The sequence below is a fragment of the Thunnus maccoyii genome, chromosome 1 (assembly GCF_910596095.1).
Source record: "Thunnus maccoyii chromosome 1, fThuMac1.1, whole genome shotgun sequence".
NCBI lineage: Eukaryota > Metazoa > Chordata > Actinopteri > Scombriformes > Scombridae > Thunnus > Thunnus maccoyii.
Genome location: NC_056533.1, coordinates 14,576,095 through 14,582,289, shown reverse-complemented (window position 1 = coordinate 14,582,289; position 6,195 = coordinate 14,576,095).

Here is a 6,195-nt window from a genome sequence, read left to right as displayed (position 1 = left end):
ACAAAAAGCTTGTGGGCTGTATCCTGTCCCTGTCAGAGTCCTCCAGCAAAGTAGATAGTGACCCAGCTGTCATAACCACATTCTTCATCTGTTATGTTTACAGAAAGCCCCCTGATGTTTGTAAGACCCTATAACCTTTCATGCAAACTGGGTTAAGTGATTAAGCAATTGCGAAACAAGACCTTGTAAAACCTTATAAATGCTTTAAGAACGGCAATGGCTGACGCATAATGCATTATGAAGGCTTAAAGCAACTATGATTCATTGTGCTTGTACTCTTAAATGTTCTGTATATAATGCAATATAAATATATGGGTGTCATGTTACATGTTATCCTGAAAATGAAAACAGGATGGGAAGGGATTGGTATTCGACCTATCATATACAGTGGTAGTATAAGCCTTATGCTAACACAGACTTATGCCTTTGCATTTGTCTCACCACACACCTCAATCATATCAGTGAAAAATGACATTTTACAACTCATAACACAGGAATAGATGTCATTCTCTGTTAATGTGCTTTGCAATGCATGCAAACACTTCAGTACATGAAGAGTCATGTTGAAATAAATACTAACAACAGGGAAGCATTTAAACACACGATATGTAATTTCAGCCTCTAGGGGTCGCTCAATCAAAACAATAACAAAAGTGTGATGATGTTGTGAAATAGCGTGGGATCATGGGAGTTGTTGTCTTCATTAGTAAACAACCAGAGTCTTTGGGTTAAGATTACTCCAGTGTTCATTGTTCAGGATGTTTTTACCAGGAGCCGAATTATCCACAGAGGTCCCCTCCTCTCTAAAAGAAACAGACCCAGTGATTACAACAGGTAAAAACACTGAATAAAGCAGTTTCATATAAAAAATCAGTGTTTCTCCGACGATGTTCGGCAAGCACCGGACTTCCAGGTGGAGCTGCTAACCAAGCTGCTGCTAACGTTCAGCTTGTTTCTCTGATAACTTAAGATCCAGACGTCTGATGACTAAAATCTCATAACCGTCATCCGGTTAGAAGATATAATTAAAAACAACCAAGATCTAAAAAGTTTATCATAAAAATGTGGCTTAAAACTGAATAAAAGTACATTCATCACAGTTTCTGTCAAACAACCACAACGCCTACATATTATCTTGTACACAGCAGCCACAATGCCAATGTATTACGTTGTAAGTGTGTACTCTTTGGTAGACACCATGTCGATGCATGAATCTTGTGTGTGTATACTCTTTGATAGAGGGGTATGACACCATTGACAGGCGACCAAATGAAATGGTCCGTTACCTTGATTAAAATTACAGATTTCTTTGGGTTTGAAGATTGTTGGAAACATTTGGGATAATCTAAGTACACAACTCAACAAAATATAAAACATAGTTCTAGTTTTTAGATGTTTTAATGTGGAATAGTTACATATTATGGCTTTAATCTACCAATGTTCTGGTCAGATGACAGAGAGCTGATAAGAGGGGGAATCTGGCCTGCCAAAAAAACCAATGTGGTCTTTTAAATCCACTGAAGCATTAAGTGGGCAGGATGTTTTGCTGCTTATTATGCTGCAGCTGTCAAAGCTCCTTCTTCAGTCCAAACTGGATTCAACTTTTTTTAACCTCTGGGTCTCAGAAACAGACCAAGCATGCCAGTGACAGAAGTAGAGCAGAACATTACACCAATGAGTAAGAAACAGGGGAAAGCAGAGAGGGGCCAGCTTAGAGGTAAAGGTGAAGAAGACAAAGAGGAAGAGAAGAGAAGAGAGAGGAAAGAGAAACAGAGAGAAAACTGAGAGAAAAGTTGGACAGAAGGGGAGAGATCCAAACGCGCTGCCCAGTTTGGCTTCCGTTAAGAGAATTGAGAAACAGCAAATCAATAGTGGCGACCTGCTAGGCGGCCAAATAATGGTGGCTTTACAGTGGAAAATGATGACTACACATAAATAAGGGGGAAAAAAAGAAAATGAGGAATCATTGTAGAATGAGAAATCAACATAAAATGGGTTCTGCTAAAATATGAAATGCAAGCATCCTCGCTGTAAAAATGTTAATAGCTCATGTTGATGATGGTTAGTTACTTAAAACATGACAATAAGATGGCTTTACATCATGATCAGGGTCTCATGTAAAACTCGAGATTGAATCAAGACTGTACATCTTCTCATTCTTCAGTCTTGAGACATGTTTTTAAAAGGTTGTATTAGATTAAACTATTGGGAGTTGCTCTGAATATGTTATTGAGTGTGGGGACTGTTCTGCTTTCCGTCTTTGTGTTTGTTCAAACTACAACATAATCTCGGGTAAATAACAGCTAATGATTGTAGCACAATATCAATCTACACTAAAGGTTTAATTGCGAAATCCATCAGTTAGAAGTGATACAAAATCAAAGCAGAAAATGATGTTAAGGACCGAAGGTAACTCACATACTTCAAGGAGTAAACATTTAGAAATACTTAATGTGATTTCAGGCAGGCATGTTTTTCAAAGATTAATATAGCTTAGTGACACTGAGCTCATCATTTTGAAATCTGAAACCTCCCTTCTTGTCATCCATTTCAAGCCATTTCACTGTAATACAAAGCTCCCAATTCATCAGTAATTCTTCATTAAAGTCCTTTTCACTGGTTTATCTCACTCTGTTGAAGTCAGCCAGTAACTGAAGCAAAGTGTGCACTCAGCTTCTTCCTTAAAGGTCAGATGGGGGGAAAAATGTTCAACCGACAATAATGGCCACGCTGGGATTGGATCTTCCGCAGTCGCTGCTAATTTCCTCTTAAACCTCACCAAATGTCAGCAGTGCGCCTGTCTGAGGCTCCTGCAGTATAGTGTCAGTTTGTGGTGGTCAAAGATGGTACTGATGGTAATGAATGGTGCTGAAGTCATTAGCTATGGTATGAGAGGGGATTATGCCTCACACGTCTCTGGGTGAGGAGTTACACTCACAGAATATTAAATAATATATCTCCACACATGATGCATGATAATAACATACAACATCAGCAGAAATGCAAGCTGGTGAATGCATCCGAAAGTCATAATTTAATGATAGCTTAGTTTATATTTCTTCTCCAGGAAAAGTTCTAGCAGTTAACAGGAATGTAAAGAGAAGTCAAGAATGACTAATTAAATGGGACACCAGATGCACGTGGTTGACCCATCTGATGACACTTTTGTTTTGGGTGAGCTAAGACAAAAAAGGAGAGTTTACCACACTTAATATGTTACTCCTGAATGAAGTGCATTTGTGTTTGGAGTGTTTATTGATTGAACCTGCAATGTTTTTGGTTTTTTTTGGACCAGCTGTAAACACAATGCTGACGTATTATCAGCCTGAGATGGTGATTTTGTTGGTCAGTTGCCTACGGTGGCCCCTAAGGACAAAACACACACAAGAGTGAAGGCACAAATATTAAGAAAAACACACTCAAAGATCCAGAAATGCAACAAATACCAAAACACATCCCCCTATGTAGCCAGGAGCACTTATGGTGTTGCAATCGCAATTGGTGTTGCAGCATTTTTTTTTTTTTTTTTTTTGCATGTGTTTTTATGTGTTGGTATTTGTAGAATTTCTTTATTTAGATCAAATTTTGTGCTTTCACATTTGTATGTGCCTTTTCCTTGGGGGCCACCGTAGTTGCCTGTTTGCACATCCATGAGATACAGACCAGAATTGAAGGAGGCAGTGAGGTTGACCAGGTGAACCAACTGAATATCCCGCCCCACCCTTTCCAAGCATGTAGGAGAACCTACGGTGGCCGCAAAACTTGTGAAAGGCCTTCTCTAGAGTCAGTGTTGGTTTGTCCAAAACATGGTGGTACAACATTGCAGGCTCTCATTCCAAGGTAACAAAAATATAACAATTCTTATTTTCAGGTGATTATACACTAATTAAAACATACTTATGAATATTTTATTCCATTTCTTCCAAGTCCATTCTGCTAGATGCCACTGCACCTACACCTACACACTGCACCTTTAACATTCATTAGGAGTCATGTTTGTGTCCATCTGATGAAGATAAGCCCATTATCTTTCCTTTTAACTCTGCATTTTTGTCTCCACTAACTTCCAAGGGACATATCTGACTAATGCTCCACTGTTACCAGCTAGTTGCTAATCTTGTCTGTCTGCCAATTCATTCTGGGCCGGTAGCTTGCAGTCGATTTATCAGATTTTTTTTTTTTTTCTTACTGAAAACAGCTGCCAGCTGCATCTGGAAACAATACTGTCACTTGATCCATTGTTATTATAAAAATATTGATTATGGCTGCTTTGGTGAGTAAGACAACTTTGAAAGGTTTCCTGAAACTTCACGTAATGTCATACTAAAGTACCCTCACATCTAGGAAACATTTCTTATTCACAACTAAATGCATTTTTTTAAGAATTGGAAGCATTATACTTCCATTAAAAATCTTTTGTTATATATCGAAATCTGATGTCAGCTGTCCATGTACGTGTCATCTATTTGCACCATAAATGAAGGAGCAGCATCATCTGTGCGTAAGTGGATGTACTGTAATGCATCAGATGTAATTACAGACATGCAGGGAAGTGCTCATTGTATTTAATAAGACTGATAAGTGATAAGTTTACCGTGCGATTGGGTAACACCTGCATAGAACACAGCCTGTGACGCATTAGAGAATGATCCTGCACTTACTTTGGACATCATAACCTTGCATTTACTGTATATCTGAGATCATTCTTTCTCTAACCTCTGAATCATACTGGTGCCTGCCTTTTGAAGTAGGAACTAACGCATCAGCGTTTTCTACACTCATGCAACACAAACTTGAGATTTGGAAAGAGGAGAGAAAAAGTGATAACAGTGGAGATGTGGAGTAGCAAAAGAGACAAAGGCAATATCTAATACAAATGTGGTGTACATAACTGATGTCAGCCAATCAAGGCACTGAGAATGGGAAGCCACCTTGTTCATAGAGTTGTAAGCAGATTACTTACCACTGGCCACAACATCTTATCCTCCAAATCCCTTCCTAACACTAGTCAGCCTCCAGCAAATACAGATCTCATGTTCCCTGTTGCCACCCAATCCTGGCACTGTGCTTCATCCTGTGTGTCAAGATATAATCAAGACAACATAATACACAATAGAGAGGACAGACTCTGGCAATCAAAAAGAAAGGAGGCTCCAAAAAGCCTCAGGGGAACTTAAAAGATTAAATGAAACCCCTGTCTATTGTGATTCAATTTAAAAGAATACAAAGCAGGAAAATATGGACGTAGTGACCTCTGAATTTAAAGAATTGTCATATACTGTATGCTGATGTCCTATATGTCAACATGTGGCATGCTTTTGTACATACAAGAACATAGAGACACCCAAATTGATAAAGTAGAAAAAATATATTTCAAGTCTTGTTTTTCCCAATTAAAAAAATACTGTTAATCAGTATTTTTTAACATTAACAATAACACATCTAGAGATCTCCTGTAACGCTGTCTGAATGTCAAACTTAAAAACGATGCAAACTAATTACACAGAACACACAGGGCAGTTCTTAAAGGATCTAAATTCAGTCTGTTACCCAACGTAGTTCAAGGTTTCAACCACCTTGACAGAGGAGAAACTTTGATTACAACTACTTCACATTTACTTCGATAGCTTTAGCTCAGTTTGGGCAGAGAAGGGTGAGAGATTACGTTTGTGCTGGAAGCCAGCCAACTTCAACATTTGAAGATGCCTTTTGATCAGGGCTACATATGTTTTCTTCTTTCACAGCATTAATTAGTGCAGCCGGCCCACAAGACTCATCGCTGCCATCAGAAGCCTCTTTAGTTAAAATTGTCCATTAGCAAACACACATGCTCACACATAGGCACGCATCAACACACTCAAACAGATTTGTTAAGTAAATGAGAGTAGCTTTATAGCAGCCCTCTGTGAGCAGTAAACAGACATTTACATCACTATAAAAAAAATGGCAGGACGTGGCACAGAGCCAGCAACATGCTGCAAGAAGGCGTCGACTGTTGACTCACACACGCATACATAACCTCACTTCACATCTACATGCATTGAGCCACACATCGTGTTTATAGGTATGTACGTTGATCTCAAACATGCAACAACAAACCAGAGTGGATGAAAAAAATGAAATAAAACTGATCAAGTCAGTTTATGTTAACAAAGACTATAACAGTCTTTCTTTCAAACAATCTATCATCGTTCC